The following is a 21,829-nucleotide window of genomic DNA, read 5'->3' as shown; positions in this document are numbered from 1 at the left end:
AAAGAGATCTCTGTGCTGACATTGTTCTTGCTGGCATGGAGACTGCAGTGCAGAGCAGTAGAAGACCAACATGTCTGGACTACAGACAATGAAGGTTGGATGTGCATCATATACACACCTAAGTGTTCCCTGGGCTGTTTGTGTAGATTTATCCCAGTTTGGTTGGTACGACCAAACAATACTTTTGCAAAAGGAAGGCCTAAAGCCTGTGTGTTGAACAGAAAAGAAACCTTTTGTTTTGTGTTAGACTTGTGTGTCTAATCTAGACTTTAGCTGTGCAGCTGGTTCCTTCCAGTGTCCTTGAGTCTCAGGTGGCAAACCAGCCCATTTGGAACTCGGGCAGACTGCTGTTTCTTAGGGCCAAACTTCACAAACATGCACACACATGCCTTAGAAGCCACAAGTGCCTATTTTTAAAATAAAAAACAGCTGCGTGGTAGGACAAACCCGGGGGTGGTTCTATTCACCAGCTACTCACACCACTTTTCTTTTGAAAATTGCCCCGGCATAAATGTATTTCGGAGGTGGAAAGGTTTTTGGTGGGAAAATGGGACACAGGAAAAGAATGGCCCTCTTCATCTCAGTCTTGATTAGGTTTACCCCCCCTCCCCTGCACAACTATTTTTGACCAAAACAATAAAAGAGGCACTTTCAGTAGAAAACATACTTCTAAAGCAGGTGTAGGCAACCTTGGCTCTCCAGCTTTTGTTGAACTACAACTTCCATTATCCCCAGTCACAACAGCTGGAGAGTCAAGGTTTCCTAAGCATGCATTTGTAGGTTCCCCAGTTTGGCCCCTAGGATGTTTCTGAACTGAGTGTGTTTTTTTCCTGGTTTGGGGAATATACATGTGCATTTTTATTTTATTTATTTTTTATTTATTTTTGCATTTATATACCGCCTTTCGTTAAAAAGATAACCCCAAGGCGGTATATAAATGCAAAAAATGCAAAAATTTTGCTGTACCAAGGACAGGAAAACTGTTTGCCAGGTGGGGACATTCACAGTGCAACTCTGTAGTCTGCCTATTTAGGCCACAGGTGTGAGGAAATTCTGGCCATGTGCCCAAGGTACAGGTAAAGTGTGCCTTTGAGTTGGTTTTGACTCCTGGCGACCACAGAACCCTGTGGTTGTCTTTGGTAGAATACAGGAGGGGTTTACCATTGCCTCCTCCCATGCAGTATGAGATGATGCCTTTCAGCATCTTCCTATATCGCTGCTGACTGATATAGGTGTTTCCCATAGTATTGGAAACATACCAGCTGGCATTTAAACCAGCAACCTCTGGTTTGATAATAAAGTCATTTCCCCGCTGTGCCTTTAGGTAGCATATGCATCCATGGTAACACAGTTCAAATGAGCACAGTTGTACTTTCCCTCCACTAGGATTGGTTTCAACACTTTGGGTGTGTGCTGAAGCACAGAATCAGGAAAGTTAAAGATTATTATGCATAAGTAATCTGAATTGAATATATGAAAGGGCCTTTTCTGTTCTAGAAGACAGCGACTGCCTTAACCATTTCTGCAGTGTGCAGAAAATGTACATGGCTGCCAACACCTCCTGGTGTGCATTATATTCAGAGTTTTTGGTGGGTGTTTTGGTTGTTCATCTGGCATTTCCGAGCACTACATAGCATGCTTTCAGCTTGATGGTTGTTTACCATCACTATGACATCAAGTTCATACTAAGTAAACAAATCCCAGTAAAAATAGCACATTTCTTCTTATTTCTGACACCACATGGCTGATTAAATTAAAAAAAAATCAAAGGCCAGTTTCTGTTAACCTACCAAAAGCAAATGCTTTTAATGGAATTACTAAAATTATGGTAGGTGAATACTTTAACTAAGAAAAATCTTTATAATATCAAGTGTTTTTTCATTTTTTCAGCAGTCATTTCTTTTCTTTTTCTGATCTTCCATCCATACTTGATGGTGCGGGGGAAGTTGCTTGGCTGATTGTTTTGATGATAACTTGTCTGTAATGCTTGAGGGATTAATTATGAAATGGCACACTTCATTCTGCCACCTGTATAATGCAGAGTTTACCAGTGAGCAATAGGGGAGATATTGACAACAACAGATCATTTGAGGCTGCACCAGGTACACCCAAATCTCACAAATGGGACGAATGGTAACAAGAGAAGGGGCTGAATAAGATAACAAGAAACCCTTTGGGAAGAAGAGAAATGAGGAGAAAACAAACTGCAGCATCTACAAAACATATAGAGATGCAGAATGGAAGAAAGATATCTGAACATAATATACCTATACTGTAGAGCAAACAGGGGTGGAGCCACAATTGCACGGGGTTCTCCCCCTTCAAGAACCCAGACTGCTTTGTTCAGGGGCCATACCTGGTGCCCCAGCCACACCCTTTTCATCTCATGTCAGATGCACCTGGGGTGTGGCCATGTTAGCAAACGGGGCTGTGCTGCATTCTCAGCATGGCCGGGAGTGCCTCTCCCTGTTTGCTTTACAATCTATATTGTAATATCGGATCCTGGTACACCTTGTTTATGGGTAGTTATGCTATGGTGCTACAGAACTCTGGATAGCATCTTGAGAGTTGTGCAAGCGCAAGCCAAGGACTAGTCAAGGGACCATCTGCGGCAGCATTGGATGTGGCATAGGTGACTGCAGTGGAATGGGGGAACCCCTGGAAACTGGGCAAAGGCACCTTCTGCGTGTGAAAGCAACACCTACTAACTCACTTAACCTAATCAAAGTGCTAATTCCTGTTTTAACCATTCCCAAGATTTGAAGCGGTTTCCAGTTTAGCTGGAGTCAGGTGTACACAAAACATTAAATAGGAGCTGCAGGGCTAATACATTTGTTTGATGTGGCAGTGAATGTATGTAGAATTTGGCCTGAGAAAATATCACATTAAGTGTTCTTTAGGTCTGCTCCTAAATAGGTTCTTTAAATTGTGTGTGTGTTTGTGGGGGGTGGAATGTACAATTCACGCACAAAGTGATTCCTCCTGTTTTGTTTGTGTGTTTGTTTATTTAAATAGGGCCAGGGTTTCTTTCCTTCTAATTCATGCAATCTGTTACTTTTGCAGAATTCATGAATTTATTTCGCATTATCAAAGAGGATAGAGCTTTGCAGAGTTATATTAGCCAAAAATATGGGTTCTTTCTCCAAGGAGTGTACAATGAATTTTTATAGTGTGGAAGGCAACAAACAACACCATTGGTTGTGCAATGCCTTACCTTCCACAGACAGCATCTATGGAACATTTGTTATTCCCCATCTCGGCTTATGATGCCCTCTCAGGCACCTTCCCATTCTCTCCCTAGTGGAAGTATTGTTTCATGTTAATAATAATAATGATAATGATGATGATGATGATAAATAAATAGATTTTATGCTACTGTTCCAAATGGAAAAAAAAATGTCTAAAGCAAAAGAAATGCAACAAGAAATAAGAAAAAAATAAAGAACATTTTAAAAAATGAACTAAAACACTACAGCAGGATTACGCTCACACTGGTCCTTCTCCTTCTGAGAGAGTGTGAGAAAAGATAATCAATTAGCCCTTAGTCACATTCAACTGAATAATAACTAATGGGAAAATCTGATCTACCAGAAGTAACAGCATGTAAAACATGCTGGCCCAACAGCAACCAACCAAAACTAACATGAAAAAATTGCATCCTCCACCGAGAACAATCCATCAGTATCCAACATGCTCCTTTGCCAAAATGGTGGGTGAATTATGCTACCTGCATGTCCTTACTGGCTGAGAAGGAATGGGCTGTTTTACACCCAAACCCTCAGGAGTCACTGGTCAGGGTCCTATAAGACTTGAGTTGCTACGGGGCCAAAACCTCACAATTGCAAGGTAGCCCTGGTGCCTCTTCCCTGCCATCAACAGCTTCTTCCCTTCTCACATGTAGGGATGCCACTGAATACTTTTCTTGCTGAAGTTTATGACAGAATGCACGAGTCTTGGCCCTTCTCACTCCCCAGTGAATTGAGTTATATAAAATATAGTGATTTCTACAGATTCTTTACATTCTGTACATTTGCATTAAAATGTGTATTAAATACATTCTTCACAACTTATTGTGGCAACTATTTAGATAGGAAACATGTTATAAACTACTTGAAAATATATATATTCAAAAATATACTTAAATGTAGATTTATTTATTTTTTAAGTGATGGGAACAAAATCCAGCAAGTTTTAGTGGAAGCAAGTAGAACAAAAATGAAAGGAAAATGGAAGAAATTGTTATGGAATGGAAATTGAGAGATCCCTCCATCGTTACAGCTGCAGACTTAGGTAAGCAGATGGTGGATGTATACTTAGGCTCCCCTCCCAGCCCATTTGGGGACAAGGTTCAATCATAAGTTTCCCAGAAAAGGTGGTACTTGAGGAGGATTCTAGCAGGGAGTTCAGTATCATTTTAAGTATGTTTAGTTGGAAATGAACCTCACTGAGGCGGGTCTCACAGTCCGTGAGACCCGCTTTTTTAGAAACTGCAGGGAGAGCGGGCTAAGCCCACTCTCCCTGCAGACAAGCGGGCAGGGAGCGCTGGGCAGCTGGATCGGCCACCCACACGGTTGCCGGCTCCGTGACGGAGCCAGAGGGGGGTGGGGGAGCGGGGGCCGCGGGGCCCCCGAAAGCCCCAGTATGCCCTGTGAGAGACCCCTGGAGCCGGGAGGTGGCTTTTTGCCTCCAGGCCTGGGGGTCTACTCATGAGTAAGTGCGGCACGAAGACACGCTGCGGCTACTCACGATTGTGAAAAGCAGGTTTGCGGAGCGCTCGCTCCACAAACCTGCTTTTTACCAGGGGTTCCAGAGCAGGTTAGCCGCTCCAGAACCACTGGGCTAGCCAGTGGAGGCTAGCCCGATTTTTGCTGATCGTAAGAATAGCCCCACTAAGTTCAATCAGAGGTACACCTAGATAATTTTGGAGCCTGGACCTAAAGGCCTTTGTAGGCCCCCCTCCCCTGAAAATTAAGCTTTATCATGTTTGGCCAGGTGACCACACCACCAGGGACAAACTAAAGAGTATTTGGGGGGGCCCCAGGGCTGAGGAGGCCCTAGACCTCAGCCCAGAAACAGGAGTGTAGCTATAACTGAGTGGATGGGTTCAAAGAACCTGCCCCCCCCCAGCTCCTGAGAATCCCCAGCTCTACCCCTCCAAATTTTCTTCATTATCTCCCTCACTCTGAGGGGCCACCAAGGAGAAGGGTGAACACAGGCCCCTTCTCCCCTAGCTACACCTCTGCTCGGAAGTCCAGGGATAAAAGTGCCTCTGAGTTCTATAGTACTTACTTCCTGCTTAGGATCGTAGCCTTAGAACTTCTGGTCACTGAATCATATCTTCTGTCTGTCTGTCTCAACATTCCATCTCTATATCAAATGGAAGTGGAAAAATGTGATAGTGTTGAAGTTAAATAACACATTTTTTAATGGCTAGTGCCAATAAATCTGCTTAAAGATGCATTACTACTTTTCTTGAGGGATAATTTAGACTATGTATCAAAAGAAAAAAAATCAATAGTTTTTTCTATTACAAATAATTGCCTGTTTGACTCCATTCCACTGTTCTCCTTTATTTATTTTAGTCTTCAAAATACTTCTACCAAGAGGGTCTTATGTTTCAAATGTGAAGCAGTAATAGCTTCTTGAAAGTGGGAGGGAAGAAAACCAAAGGAATCTATTCCGAGGAAAGTGCCCAACTTTGTTGTAGCAAAGACAAAACGTAGATTTATTGGATGGTACTTCATGCCACATGATATGCAGGTGAGCTTTAGTACATCACGCTTTAAATGTGTATTTGTGTGTATTTTTTTCTTTTTAAAAAGGAGCTGCTGGAATGCCTTATCAAGGTTGGGACCCTGGCATGCAGAAAGAGGGAGGCTAACCTTTCTTTCGTGTTTCAGTCCCAGTGAAAATCCCCTTCCCCTCAAAGGGAACTGTTTGCTTTAGGATTCCTCCTGCTATTGGTGCCAATGGAATTGGTGGCTCATTGCACACACAACAGCTTCAAGGTGGTGGTTTTTGTCAGAACTATAATGTGAGGAAAAATAATTAAATGCCTTCTCTCCACCTTATTCCTGCCTTACTTCACTGCAGGTGTCAATTCATACATAGTATTCTATTTGTGTAATCTGAAATGTAGATTCCATTCCATTCCACTACAGGATGTACCACCACCATATTAATGGGTTGGGTCCTGGATATCTGAGGGACTGCCTGCTCCCAAGCAGTGTTCCCTCTAACAGGAATTCCCAGACATTGTAGAATACAACTCCCATAATCCCCAGCCAAAGGCCATTGCACCTGGGGATGCTGAGAGTTGTACTGGGAACCCCTGTAAGAGGGAACACCTGGAAATCCCTGTTAGAGGGAACACTGCTTGCAAGGGTTTCTTCCCACTTGACAAGGTGATTGGAGGGGGCTCTGCTCCACATGCTGACAAGACAGGGCCCCCTCAGTTATTGCCCCCAGACTATGGCATGCTCTCCCAGTTGGCACCTACTGTCGATCACAGTTTTTAGAAAGCACGTGAAATCTTGGCTTTTTACCCAGGCTTTTATATATAGTTTTTCTTGATGCTGCTCTGTAATTTATGGTCTTGTTGGTTTTTAAAAAAATATTTTTAAAAACTTTTAATTAGATTTGTATTTTTATTTTCCAATTTAATATTTTAATTGGAAATTCAGACATAACATGAAACCGGAATTAAATGGGGGCAGAGGTTGGAAATCCATTATGTCTGGATTCATGCAACCATGGTTACAAGCCAAAAGCGGCCTCCTGCTTGCTTTGCAAAACTCCAGTTTGCAATAAAGTTCACTACCGAGACTTGAAGTTTGGCAGCTGAAGTGTTACGTCCGATCCCGGATGCCGCCATAACCACGGTTTCATGCTGTTTATGAAACTGCGGTGCAGCCCCGCCTAGAATCATGCCTGCTCCCTCCCTGTGGTGCTTCTCATTGGCTACCTTCTCCAAGCACCAGCACCACCCCTCCTGTCACTGATCCAGCAATGTAGTTGCCTGGCAACAGGGATTTTGCCACATCCCATCCCAAGCTTGTCAGCCTTTCAAGCAGCAAAGACACAAAGGGGCATTCCCTCTTCCCATTCCTTCCCTTGTTGCCTGCTCCTGGTATGTGGGAGTGAAAGTGGAGGGGATGACAGAGCAGACATAAAGTACTTCCTTCTCAGAGAATAAAGCAATAATGATGAATGTTCACACACACACACTCTCTCTCTCTCTCTCTCTCTCTCTCTCTCTCTCTCTCTCTCTGCAGGTGGCAACATAAGCAGGACACCCTATCACAGTGCCAGGACAGGAATATATGGCTAGTGGGGGGCGTGTACCTGAGGTTGGGTTTAAAAGGCAGCCCCCACCATCTCTGAGCAGCCAGTTTCTATTTTTTTTCAATAAAAAGGTTGGGGAAGGGGGCCCCCAGCTCCTTCCCTTTGGCGGTATCTGTGTGGTCCCTAGGGTGACCTCGAATGGACCACTAACTCATGAGAGTGTAAAGGCCATGGGACACCCCCTCATAATTCATGAGAAGAACCATTTGCAGGGACAGGGCAGGGATGTTGGCCACAATCTGAAATCATGTGTGATTACAAAATAACCCCTTCTCCCATGGACAGCTCTCCCACAAGGCCATGGGGACACCCCCTCACAACTCATGCAAAGAAATGTTGTAGAGACATGGTTGCCAGGCAAAATCACTAATAATATGCAATGATAAAACAACCACTTCTCCCTCCGACCATTCTATCATGAGAGTCAGGCCATTGGGGCTCTATATCAAGCCAGGTTGCTCTATGTAGGAAAACTGCGGGGATGTTTACCCTGGTGACTGCCACCAAATAGCTGTCAAAGCATGCCCCCTGCCAGCCCGTCTGCCAATGTGGACATGTGCTCTCTTGCTTGTGCCCCCAAATGGCGACCCCGTTCTCCTGGGGTCTCTGGAAATCAGATCTCCTCTCTCCCACGATTCCCCATGGTGGGAGATCTGCATACAGTGCAATGCTGGCCCAAACCTGGGAATTTTGGATGGGAGTAAAGATCTGTCCCCACACCCCAGCCACACATGCGGCCAGGCTCTGACACATGGAACAACAAAATCTCCTTTGGGTGTGTGCAAGTCTTCCCAGGGGAAGAGGTGGTTGGAGTGCAAAAGTTCTATCTTTACCATGGAAAGTGAGGCCCCCACGCAAGCAGGGTCCCCTTTGTTGAGTTAGCTCAACACATGACTGTGCAGTCTGATGGAAGACCATTTACCATTATGGCCCTCCCTAGTAGACTGTTCCTCTCATGAGAGTGCAAGCCCACCAGCAAGCTGAGTGTTCCTCTCTGACTGTTCCTCTCTGACTGTTCCTCACATGAGAGTGCAAGCCCACCAGCAACAAGCTGCCAGCAGAGCAGGGGTGTGCTTTGGTCTGTATGGATTGCTTTGCCAAGGTGAGCTCTCACAAGAATATCCTAGGTCATAGTGGGACTGACCCCGCAGGATCCTTTGCCTTCCCTTCCTGTTCCATAAAGTTGTGCCAGCAAGTCAGTGTTGACTCCTGGTGACCACAGAACCATGTGGTTTTCTTTTAAATAATACAGGAAAAGTTTACCATTGCCATCTCCTGCGCAGTATGAGATGATGCCTTTCAGCATCTTCCTATATCACTGCTGCCTGATATAGGTGTTTCCCATAGTCTGGGAAACATGCCAGCAGGGATTCAAACCAGGAATCTCTTGCTCCTTAGGCAAGTTACTTCCCTGCTGCACCATTAGGTGATTAGTCCCTTTACATAGTAGCAGGGAAATAGCTTCCCCCACCCCAAGATCACCCCCACCCCTGATATTGTTCGTGTGCTGGACTATTTTGGACTATTTTCATGGCACAGCAGTGTCATCGCTTTCAGAAGAATCACTGGCATGGCATGGCATTTAAAGGGATTTAAATGCCCTTTCCATGCCAAGGATGGGTAGACTGTTCTGAAAATGCATGATCATACTCGGTGCACCCCCTTCAAGATTGTGGCCAATTGCAGCTGCTCCACTGACATGCTGATGCTTTGCCCACAGTCTGGCCATGGAGCTTGTTGGGATTGGCCTTGTCATTTGAGGAGCAGGGAGGGGCTCCCCTCTCCTGTAACCAGCGATTGCCATACTGCAGTTGGACGAACGTCTGTGACGTGATTAACGGTTTCAAATTAAAACTGCGGTTCGTCAACCTCAGGTTTCATGTTACGTGTGAATGCAGCCATAGTTTTATATTGTTTTAAACGTTTTTGTAAACCACCTTGAGATTGTTTTAATGGAAGGCAATATAAAAATCTAACAATAAATAAATGACTAGATATGAAAGGCTTGTGGAAATCTTGGTCAAGTGGAGTGGGTTCATGGCATTGTGGAGAGAAATTGTGAATGTCATCCCTCAGGTGAAAGAAAAGACAAGTAACTAAGAGATTAGTTGAGGAGCTTGTATTCTATTTATGTATGTATTTGTTTGTTTGTTTGTTTTAAATATTTATACCACACCCCTCCAGTGCACTACTGCTTGTGGGGGCTCACAACAATAACATAGGCACAAGATACAATAAAAGTAATAAAATTAACTAAATTAAACAAACAAAAAAAGTTGTCAGATTAAAAACCACAATTCTACAGTGTTTGTGATTGGTATCTAGAGAGAATAATAATAATTATTTATTATTAACATATTTTTATGCTGCCCAAAACTTACATCTCTGGGCAGTTTGCAACAAAATAAAAACAGAAAATAAAACATTAGTTAAAACAAAAACAAAAAGTTTAAAACATTACAACAATTTAAAATTTTTAAAACAATATTTTAAAATAGCATTAAAACCATTAAAACAATATTAATTAAAAGCCTGGGTGAACAGATGCATCTTTAAAGACTTTTTAAAAGCTGTCAGAGATGGGGAGGCTCTTATTTCACTAGAGAGCGCATTCCAAGGCCTCGGGGCAGCAACGGAGAAGGCCCGTCCCTGAGTGGCCACCAGACGAGCCGGTGGCAAATGCAGATGGATCTCTCCAGATGATCTCAGTGAGCAGTGGGGTTCATGACAAAGAAGATGTTCTCTTAAATACTCAGGGCCCATGCTGTTTAGGGCTTTATAGGTTATAACCAACACCTTTTATTTTGCCCAGAAACATATTGGCAGCCAGTGTAGTTCCTTCAATACAGGAGTTATATGGTCTCTCCAGGATAAGCCAGAGACCAACCTGGCTGCCACGTTCTGGACCAACTGTAGTTTCTGGACCACATACAAGGGCAGTCCCACATAGAGTACATTGCAGTAATCCAGTCTGGAGGTTACCAGTAGATGTACCACTGTTTTTAAGTCGTTCACCTCAAGAAATGGACCAAAGCAAAAGCTGATAGAAGGCACTTCTGATAGAAGGCACCTCAACCTGGGAGACCAGGGAGAGGCTTGGATCCAGAAGCACCCCAAGACTGCGTACCTGTTACTTCTAGGGAAGTGTGACCCCATCCAGAACAGGCAGATCAAAACCATCTCTCGAGTTCCAACCCTGGACAATGAGTACCCAGAATGTTGGGGGGCAATATGCTAAATCATTGTAAACCGCTTAGAGAGCTTCCAGCTATAGAGCGGTATATAAATGTAAGTGCTATTGCTATTGCTATTGCTACCTCCGTCTTATCTGGATTCAGTCTCAGATAAGCCCATCACCTCATCCAGCCCATCACCGACTCCAGGCAGGCATTTTGGGAGGTTATGCCCTCTCCCAATGATGCTGACATAGAGAAATAGATTTGGGTGTCATCAGCATACTGATAGCACTCTACACCAAATCTCCTGATGATCTCTCCCAGCGGTTTCATGTAGATGTTAAACAACATTGGAGACAATATGGAGCCCTGAGAGACACCATACAAAAGTTCAGATTTTGAAGAAGAACAGTCTCCAAGGGGCACCATCTGGAACCTGCCCGAGAAGTAGGAGCGGAACCACAGCAAAGCAGAGCCTCCCACCCCCAACCCTCTCAGACGCTCCAGAAGGATACTATGGTTGATAGTATCGAAAGCCGCTGAGAAGTCCAAAAGGACCAACGGAATCACACTTCCTCTGTCCATTTCCAATTGGAGATCATCCATCAGGCCGACCAAGGCAGTTTCCACTCCATAGCCCACTCGAAAGCCAGTTTGAAATGGGTCAAGATAATCTGTTTCCTCCAAGACTGTCTGGAGCTGGGAGGCCACCACCCTCTCAATTACCTTGCCCAGCCACAGAAGTTTGGAGACAGGCCTGTAGTTGCTCAACTCTGAGGGATCCAATGTAGGCTTCTTCAGAAGCGGTCTAATAATCGCCTCCTGAAGACAAGGAGGCATCCTACCTTCCCTCAGCGATGCATTTATAATCTCTACCAGGCCTTCTACAACACCCCCTCCCCCACCAGATAGTATAAGCCATGTTGGGCAAGGGTCAAGAGAACAGGTGTTAGGCCGCACCATTCCGATTGGCTTGTCCACATCCTCAGGAGTCACAAACTGGAACTGATCCAACCTAATCATACAAGAGGAATTGCTGGACTTATTGGTTGCATTTTATGATACAATCACAAAATCACATTTTCTATTTTCAGCCAGTCTTCCTCTGATGGGGGTAATTCCATATCCAGTGCTCTAAGAGAGGGGTGTGTATCTATGAAGCAAGAACCAATATAACCAGTGCAAGGTATAGGCAGTGGTTCAGCCTCACCCCTTCTGATGCCCAGGTGTTCTTCACAGTCTTCTCTGGCACCCTTGTCATTGGCTAGCTACAGGAAGCTTGCTGGCCTTTCTTCTGTGTCAGCACTGGCAATTGCTTGTTGGGGTCTTGCTGGAGCCTGGATCCCCCTTCTTTGCCCTCCCCAGTCAATCTAACATCCTCTTAAGGCTTGAAAGGGGAGGGGATTGGATCAGACTTTTCCCACTGACCAGGTGTGGAGATACGTGTTTCAACAAGTTTCACTTCCCTCCCAGGCTTCCCATTTGTTAGATGCTAAAATTGTGCTTTTTAACTGCTGTCTCAGCACGGTCTCCCTCAGCAACTTTGCTTGCTAGGTGGGCCCCCTGACCACCTTCAGGAGAAGGCTCACAGTCCTTTTTGTGTTGTGGTGTTGCATGTGGAATGAAGTCAATTACAGAAGTGAGCCTATAGGCCAGGGATGTCAAACTATGGCCCTTCTGCAGATGTTGGCCTACAACTCCCATCATCCCTGGCTATTGGCCACTGTGGCTGGGGATTATGGGAGTTCTAGTCCAAAAACAGCTGGAGGGGCACAGTTTGACATCCCTGCTATAGGCCAAAAGAATTTTGACAGACTAACTCCAAATCCTGGTTTATGTACCCATTGATTTCTCACAACTTGATTAGACCTGGTAGGTGAACTGAGAAATATGTGAACTCACTCAATTGAAAAGCATTAGTAGCATCCACTGTGGCACATGTGAAAAGACCTTTTGTGGCACCAATGCTCTGCAAAATCATGCTACTGCCGGGCTGTCATTAGGAAAGGGGAAACAGGGTAACTGCCCTGGATCCCACTCTTTTAACCCCTATTAAAATTCACTTGAAGGGGTCCCCACACTGCCTGATTCCCCCCAGGCAAATTCATAGGTAGACAGCCCTGTGCTACCATTAATGGATGGAGAACTACCCAAATGATGGTTGAACATTTGCACATATACAGGCTTTTGCAAGAGGTCGTGCTAGTGCAAAAACTAGTCTGGAAGAGAGATGAATTTCTTCGCACAACGACTGTGTGCTAGTACATCCTTAAGTTAATGCAACAGCATTTATGCTAATGCAAGACTAGTCTGGGTGCTACTGATTGTGTGAGTGATGATATGAAGTGATAGAAATATTTGATTCTGCAGTTATAACTCATTCATACATACAGATCATCTCTTGCTACTGCAGTGAACAATACATGAGTGAACTAGCACACAGAATCAGTTTCCAAATCCACTGGTAAACAGATAGACCCAGTTAGGATGGGAGATAATCAGTTTAATCTCTGTCATGCTGAGCTTAATAACAACCCCCCCTCAAAGATTTTCTTTTAACAGCTGCGCCATTATTGTGTTTCTCCTTTTGCAAATAGTTCCTGTCAGAATAAATGGCATTTTTTTTCATAGATTCTATACTTACGTGCGCCATGAAACTGCTTTGAGTCCATAACAGTAAAGAGGGAGTTTTGTTGCTATTAAAATGGTAAATACTGCACAAGAAAAAAGTCAACATTTATATTTTTCAGTGATATATTTCATATGAGCCCTTTAGGTTAATATTTAAAACTTTTGAAAAGTAGTTTTCCAGGTCAGATACTTCCCCCCACCATCTCTCTTGCTCTCTGTGAGGAAAAACATAATGTGAATGGGGAATCCTACACATGTCAAGAAGTGTGTTTGCCGATATGCATGAGCTAAGAAGAGCATGCCTATTAGAGTAACAACCTTACCTCCTGGAAGGCACTCTATATGATAACAGATCTGTCATGATGCAGTTGGTGGTGAATGGGAGAAGATACAGTAGTGTGATTCAATTTTTTTAGAAAATATTTTTAAGACAAGAAAAATGGGCACCAGAAGAGCTGACTGAGACTTCTATCCTACTCTGACCATTCAGATAAGTGTCAGATTTAAAATGGCATACAAAGTACAAAAATACACAAACAAATTATAACACCATTCTTTTCCTCTCTACCTACACTTTCAGACCCAGACAGGAAAACAATTTATCTCGTTATTAAGGAAAGGAGATTATGACTTCGTGGGAAGGGAGGGACTGTTTCTTATTCATCATACAATAGAGTCCTAATCTTGCCTGGCGACCTTATCCTTTGGCATATTTCTAGTTTTTCAAAAGCATATTATACCCTTGGTAAAATTTTGTAATGAAAGAGGAGGATAGTCTTGTTATATGTTCAGATTCAAAAACTAAATAGGTTTCAGACTTAAAATAATATAGAAGAGAATCTTCTTATAGCCAATGATTGTTCTTCCCCACACAAGGACAAATAAAAGGATCACTCTAACAAATACTACTCCTGGCAAACTTCCGTTCACTTCAATGGCACTAGAATGGAAATAGCACTAAGTGGATTGTACCAAAAAAAATAAAGTGCTGCTACTGCCATATGTTAGCAAAGTTCTTAAGAACCTGGTTAAATATTTAGTGTAAGAACCTATTGCTTTTCAACAAGCTTCATGCTCACCCTCCAAGGTTTCACAGAGGAAAACAAGTACAGTACACTCTGGGTACTTGTAACAGCCCTCTTCTCACACCAAGGATCACTGTCCAAGTTTCTCACATATTAGTACATATCGCTGAAGTTTCCTCTCTACTTCCTGGGCATTTGCTCTGCAATAAGAACAGCCCTGCTGGATCAGGTCAAATGCCTATCTAGTTCAGCATCCTGTTTCACACAGTGGCCCACCAGATGCCTCTGAGAAGTCCACAAGCTTTCACCCTCTCCACAGGCATGCCCTCTTTCTGTTTGTTGTTCCCCTGCCACTGGAATTTAGAAGCATCTTGCTTCTGAGGTCTCGGGTTCAGCTGAACCTGGCTGAACCAGTTTGTGGTTCAGTTCCGGCGGGGGGGGGATACTTGTAAAGGGGGATCTGGCAAGGATTCCCCTTTACAAGTAAAGGGCATTCCCTATAGCAGTACAGGGAGGTAGGCGAGGTGAGAGAAAGGGTACCTTTCCCCTTTAATTTTGTGGTGGTGGGGATGGTGGAGGCAGCAGTGGCGGAGATATCAGTGGCTCCTCCAATCACCCCACCTAGCCTCCTGAAGAGCAGCCCAGGCTGGGATTTTTTGTGCCCTCTACACATACGCAGAGGCCGTTTGCCTCAACAAGCATCACCATGCTGATGGGGGGAGCACCAGCAGGACATAGAGGGGCTGCTGCCAAGTAGCCATGCTGCCAAGGAGCCTCCTGCACACCCACCCACCTGCCCTTTTTCAACCCCATAGGGTTTTCCCGATGCTTACGAAGAGAATCCTTACCAGATTTCCCTTTGCCAGCACTAGAACTGGCCAGACAAGTTCAGTCCATACCAGGTTCAGCTCGAACTCAGACTGGCCCCGCTCTTTGGAGGGCTGATCTGGTTCGAGCTCAAACTGGTCGAACCAGGCTGGTACAAGTTCAACCTGATTTGACCTTGAACCAGTTCTCACACCACTACTAGGGATGTTCACAAAACCAGCTGCCCTGGTTCGGTTTGAGTCCAAACCAGACCGAGCCAGTTTGGTCCCCTTCTCATCAACTGCCCTGAGTTTGGTTCAGTTTGGAGGGTTCACGAGTCAATCTTTTAAAAAAAACATATTGTTTTTAGTGTTTACCCCCTCCAGGGGGCTTCTCCAAGGCTGTGGGGGTATGTGTGTCCATGGAGGTTCACCCACCCCCCAGCCTTCCTCATGGCAAAAATCACCTAGCTCGGGTGTTCTTCTGCCTTTTCTGGGACTTCCCCCCCTTGTGGTGGCCATTTTGGAGTCTGTTATGCATGCACAGTGGGCCTCTGCATGGCCTGGGTCATGACTTAGCCACAAAGGGGCCCATCACGATATGCGCAGTGGCCTCCAAAATGGCCACAACAATGGAGAAAAGGCCAGGAAAGGGCTGAAGAATGCCCAAACCGGGTGATTTTTACCACAAGGAAGACTGGTAGAGGGAGGGGGAACCTCTGTGGACCTCCCCCCCTCCCATGGCCTCAGAGAAGCTCCCTGGAGGGGATAAGTATGGAAAAAATGTATTTTGTTTTTTAAAAATTGACTTGCTAACCCACTGAATGGCCAGGGGTGTGTGTTTGGTCTGGGGTCGGACAGAACATGGGGATGGTTTGGTTCGCCCCCGAACTGTTGAACTGAACTGGTTTCGAACCAAACCAACCATGTTCAACGTTGAACCTTGAACGTTGCTTTGCACATCCCTAAACCAAATTCGAATTTTTAACTGATTTAATCCATATCTTTGGGCTGTCTGGGAAGGCTTGCAAGCCAACTTCTATTGTGTGAAGGTGCACATTGTATGAATGGGTGTCTCCACAATGGGGTAAACCAATGGCTGCTACAGTTTGTGTGGTTGCAGTTGCAGTTTTTTGAGCTGCCAAAATCACTAAAATCATAATCACACCACCACTACTACTATGGATAAGTATATACCACTTTTCAGGAGAAGTGCTCAAAGTGGTTTACATAGAAAAATAAATAAGATGGTTTCCTGTCCTAAAAGGAAATATAAGGTAGAAACCGGCAACAACAACTGGAGGGATGTTGTGCTGGGATTGTATAAGGACAATTATTCTCCCCCTGCTAAATATAAGAAATCACCACCTTAAAAGGTGCCTCTTTGCCATGTGGAGACACCACTTCATACAACCAGGAAACTTGCATGCTCTCATGAGTGATTATGTGGAAGCCAGGAAGCATCTGAACCAGATCAAAATAAAATATGATAGATCAGATCAAAATAAAACCATGATAATAACAAAAGGCATGCAAATTCATCTGCCAAATGATAAATTTGGAGTATACGTATATGCAAAAGGATTTGAGGTGGTGTTTGTATTTTTAATCAGAAACACATAAAATCAAATAAATAGCATTTTTTGTAAAGACTTAAAAACATGCTTGAGGTGCTGTTGCACTTCAGGTCATTGGATAGACAACATTAAAGCCAAAATATGAGATTTATATGCAGTGTGAATGATATTATTTTCATTGCTGAGAATGCTATAACTTCCAAGTCTGCAGGGACATGAATATGCCATTTTCAAGGGAAAGAAATAACCATATCAAATAAGAAATTATTTTTAAAGAGAGAACAAAAAACCAAACATGAATGAAAAGGCTGCCTTGCTTTTATTTTCCTATCTTTCTTTTAATTTTTTAATTGAAAGCCATTTCAGAAATGGGTAAGAGAAAGTGCTCTGATTTGCTTAGCTGAGAGTTTTGTGTGTCTCTTTGAAGTGATAAACCCAACCATCAAAAGCAACAGACCAATTACGTTTACCCAGCTATTGTTCTGGATGGCAGCAAACATAATGCAAAATGGAAATCAGATGGAAACAAATTCTACAAATTAGCGCAAGGTTTGCAGATTTGATACAAACTTCTCAAGCACAATGCACTTCTTATTTCCATAGAATAAAAAGTCCTAATCCAGCAGAAAGTGCACATCTTTATGTTACAGGGATGCATTTCCAGTCATATTTCTAAGCCTATGTCACTTTAGAAACCTACACAGTGCCTTTATAAACTGAATTGACATGTTAAGTTAGCCTTCAATATGACAATTTTACATTCCCAATAGGGAAGGCATGACAACGACCCACTTAACGCACATACTGTAAGGCTGAAACAATGAGAATCAGGTGGATTTCTCTGCTTCTCTACAGTGTCTGCTTCTCTCATAATACTGGGTTTCATCCAAGTATCCTAGTAGAGACAACATTAATAAAGATAATCAAACTATAGTGGAACCCCTTTTCAATTCTTGGTTAGGAACATAGGAAATTGCCATATATTGAGTCAGACCATTGGTCTATCTAGCTCAGTATTGTCCTCACAGACTGGCAGCGGCTTCTCCAAAGCTGCAGGCAGGAATCTCTCTCAGCCCTATCTTGGAGAAGCCAGGGAGGGAACTTGAAACCTTCTGCTCTTCCCTTCTGCTCTTCCCAGAAACCTTCTGCTCTTCCCTTCTGCTCTTCCCAGAAACCTTCTGCTCTTCCCTTCTGCTCTTCCCTGAGGGGAATATCTTGCAGTGCTCACACATCAAGTCTCCCATTCATATGCAACCAGGGCAGACCCTGCTTAGCTATGGGGACAAGTCATGCTTGCTACCACAAGACCAGTTCATTTCTGGCTGTATACTGTAAACCAAATATCTAAATTGCAGGCTGACATACTGTATTTACCTGTATCCAAGACTAGTTTCCCCCCAAGTTATTTGATGTTAGATAGCAGGGGGTTGTCTTAAATTCAGAGTCATCTTCTATTCATGTAAATATGGGATAGACTTGGCAGACAAAATCAGTAGGATCTAGACAAGCATTGTGCTAGCATGCATAAGTCAAGAAAAGATGTGCCTCTAAGTTGTTTGTGCTATTCTGAAATGTTGTGCAGCATCTAGATGAAGAAGAGCACTTCTACTAGTAGAAGAAGAGTGCAAGCATTGCCCCATAGGGATATGCATGAAATGCATTTTGCATTTTGTTTCAAGCTCAAAACAGAACACAGATGGCCGAAATGGTTCAATGAAACAGCAGTTGAACTGGTTGTTTTGACAGAACAAAACTCAAACCTTTTTTTTAATGTGTTTTAACCATAGGCAACATTGGGGAAACTAAAAATCCAGTTGTTCCCAATGGGCAGCTCCTAGGGGCATCAAAGTGGGCTGCGTGGTAGCACATGGATAGGTGCTATCTACCACCCAACCCACAAAAGAAATGGGCAAGCAGGCAATATTTAATTATTTTTAAACCAAAACCCCATAGGATCCTATGGGGTTTGGGGGGAAAGGTTAAAAATTTGTTTAAAATTGCCCACTTGCCCATTTCTTTTGTGGGTTGGCTGGTAGGTAGCACCTATGATGCCCTAACACAGAACCCACTTTGGTGTCCCTTGGAGCTACCCATGGGGAACAATGGGTGTTTGGAATTTTCCTATTGTTCCCTATGGCTGGAACAAGCTGCACTCATAGAGTGCACACACAAGTTTTGCATTGCAATTTGCAATACATTTTTGATTAATTGGGTTTACCAGAATCACCAAGGAATATTACACACACACACACACACACACACACACACACGTCAAAGTCCATTTTTTGCCAAAACAATGAAGCTCTTCTCGTGATCAGCTTCTGGTGGGTCTGCAGGGAGAGTGGGCTTAGCCCACTCTCCCCACAGACGAGCAGACTCCAAGCCCTGGATTGCCAGATCGGCTGCCCACATGACTGCCAGATCCATCATGGAGCCAATGATGCGGGGATCAGGGGCCACCTGGCCCCCAGAAGTTCCAGGATGCCCCGCATAAGTGTGTGGGGCATTTTGGAGAGACCCCTGAGGCTGGGAGGCTGTTGGGGGTCTACTCATGTGTCATCGCATACCATGGTGGCACACGAGCAAAAAAATGAGGTTAACCAAGTGCTCATTCAAGGGGAGGGGGAATTAGGTGGGCTCGTCGCCTTGGAACCACCAGGCGAGTCTGGTGGTTCTGATGATCAGTAGAAAGTGGGCTAGGTTGCCTTAGCCTGCTTTCTACTGATTGTGGGAATAGCTTCACTATCTCACAAACAAAAGAAACCACAACTCACGCAAGGCAGGCACCCAAGTTCTGCCTTTGAGATCCAGAAAAACCAGATGGTTATAGCGGCCATAGCACAGCATATTATACTCAGTGCTGAGAAAACCACAAAATCAAACCTTCCTTGATTCCTTCCTCCTCTTCTGATGTATTCTCTTCAAGAGAGGCACACTATAAGGGCTCTCTCTACCTCCCAGTCCCTTTGGATACATTTTAAAACTCTCCCCTTTCGTGTCCCCCTCCATCCTCCCTTCCCCCAGCCAATGGGGACATAGTTGCCCATAACAACACTTAATTTGTATGATAACAAGCCAACCAAGCAGCAAGGAGATCGGAAGCTAGTGCCAGAAAACCAATCATAAAGGGGAAAACAGGCCTCTAAAATGATGCTCGAAATGTTGAAACATTTCAAATCAAAATGGGTTTATTTTTTTCTGAGCTCAAAATATGCCCTTTATTTAAAGGGTGTTTTGTTCTGAGCTCGAAACACTCGAAATGGCCCATTTTGAGTAAAAATGTTTTGACATAGAAACGTTTTGCACATCCCTAGTGCCCCATAGTGACTACAGGCTGAATAAATGTTGCACAGCTAGCTCCTCATTTCAAAGTATCTGTGTTGAGTTCATTGCAAAACACTTCTCAAATGAGCTTCAGTTAAATTCTATGAGGTTAGAAGGTCAGTGGTAAACCAGTGACATGAGTGCTGGACTTTGATGAAGAAAACTCAGCCTTATCTTAGAGAGCGCGTTCTTCTACATGATCCCCACCACACGTTAAGGTCACCTGAGGAGGTTCATTTCCAGTTACCACCAGTTCATCTGATGGCGACTCAGAGGCAGGCCTTCTCTGTAGCTGCCCCGGGGCTGTGGAATGCACTCCCAGCAGAAATCCGTAATCTGAGTTCATTATTGGCCTTCAGGAGAGCCCTTAAAATCTATCTGTTTGGCCTGGCCTTCCAGGGTTTCTAATCTGTTGTAAATTGTTTTTAACTGCTGTAAGTGTTCAGCCTGGTTCTCCAGGGTTTTTAACTGTTTAAATGTTTTAACTGTTAATTAGTTTATGCTGTTTTTATAGTTTTGATTTTAATTGTTAATTGATTTTAATTGTTTCTACTTTGATGTAAACTGCCCTGAGCCATTTTTGGAAGGGCAATATATAAATTGAATAAATAAATAATAATAATAACCATTTTCATTTTGCCTACTATGCCATCAAGTTCACTGAAGGGTTGGATTGTACCCGTGGTGTTACTGAAATACAGTGTTGAAAGGGCGTGTATAAAATTTTGTAACATTCTTCTCTCTATTCTGAGCATTTGAGATGGGGCTAGCTAGAAATGGAAATAAAGATATAAGGAATTGTTATAACAAGCACAAACAGCATGGGTTATTTTAGTGGACATATTGCTTTAAAGTGAGTTTTCGCCATCTGTTCTGCCCTTAATTTTGAAAGCAAAAAGAGCATATTTCACAATTACATCTGTAAGTAATGATATAAGCAATTTAAATGCATATATATGTTTTCACAATGTATCAGACATCTGGGATTCCTCCCCCCACTTACATTTTAGGCACAAATTGAAGGAATTCCTCTTTTCATATAGCAAATTTCTCTGCATTCCAGTGAAGCTATTTCCCACAAACAAGGTCTGTCCTATCAGCTGATTTTAGTGTACCTTGGAGGAGTTCAAGGCTGCCTCAGTAAACTAAATCAGAAAGTCATTTTTACAATGCTTTCCTTGTCTCCATCCAAATCACCCCTGGCTTGAATGACAGCTTGGCAGATGCAAGGCATTAGCTCAATCAGTTTCGATTGATGTTCTGTAGGAGACAGGTCAGGCTATGTGGGGCAATCTGTGTGTTTTCAAAGTCTCTTTCTTTTTCTTTTTGTGGTTCACCCTATTTGGTTTACTGTGGTTTGAGTTGCCGTAAAAGTACCCTTCTCCAGCACAGGGCATGGATGATGCAGCATGCATCAGTTCTGTTACAGAACTGCAGTAGCAACGCATTGTTAAAGTCAAGGAGCTACCCATGAGGACAATTTTGGTGGACCAAACTAATGCTTTGTCTTTAGCTCTACTGACAATGAGTGGAAAGATTAATCAGGGAAGTTTGTGAGTAGCGTACTAGGGACCAGTAAATGATACCAGTTATTAATCCAGTATCTTGAAGCTAGATTTAGACCACTAAAATTAAGAGAGTAGAATTATCCATGTCAGATTTAGAGTTAGTCTGCTTACATTCAGTTAATCTGGAGCACTCTTACAGATGTCCAAATTAATCTATTTAAAATGAGATCACTTAGAGTCAGTGAGGACCATGTCTTTGCTCTGGATGATATTATTGGGGCTTAAAAGACTTACTTTTGCCTGTCGAGTCTCCACACCCTTTCCAAAACTGATCATTGCAGAGGGTGGTGGTGGCTCCTGGCAGCCACAGACTATAGGTGGTTCTAGGCCCAAGATTCTGCTGTAAGGATGCACAATAGCATGCAAGCATATTAAACA

General features: G+C 43.6%; 1 long non-coding RNA gene across 1 annotated transcript in view; it reads left to right on the top strand.

Moving 5' to 3' along the window:
• The window catches only part of LOC128323796 (uncharacterized), an 82,748-nt gene that overhangs the window by 18,760 nt on the left and 42,159 nt on the right, over window positions 1-21,829 (top strand). Inside the window, exons 2-3 of the long non-coding RNA XR_008306467.1 lie at window positions 4,167-4,290; window positions 5,583-5,760. This is a non-coding gene — a long non-coding RNA (uncharacterized LOC128323796). The remainder of the gene's footprint in view (window positions 1-4,166; window positions 4,291-5,582; window positions 5,761-21,829) is intronic.

Source organism: Hemicordylus capensis, chromosome 4, assembly GCF_027244095.1.
Source record: "Hemicordylus capensis ecotype Gifberg chromosome 4, rHemCap1.1.pri, whole genome shotgun sequence".
In the NCBI taxonomy this organism is placed as follows: Eukaryota; Metazoa; Chordata; class Lepidosauria; order Squamata; family Cordylidae; genus Hemicordylus; species Hemicordylus capensis.
Note: the sequence above shows the minus strand (reverse complement) of the source record. Positions and strands in the feature narration are given on the sequence as shown.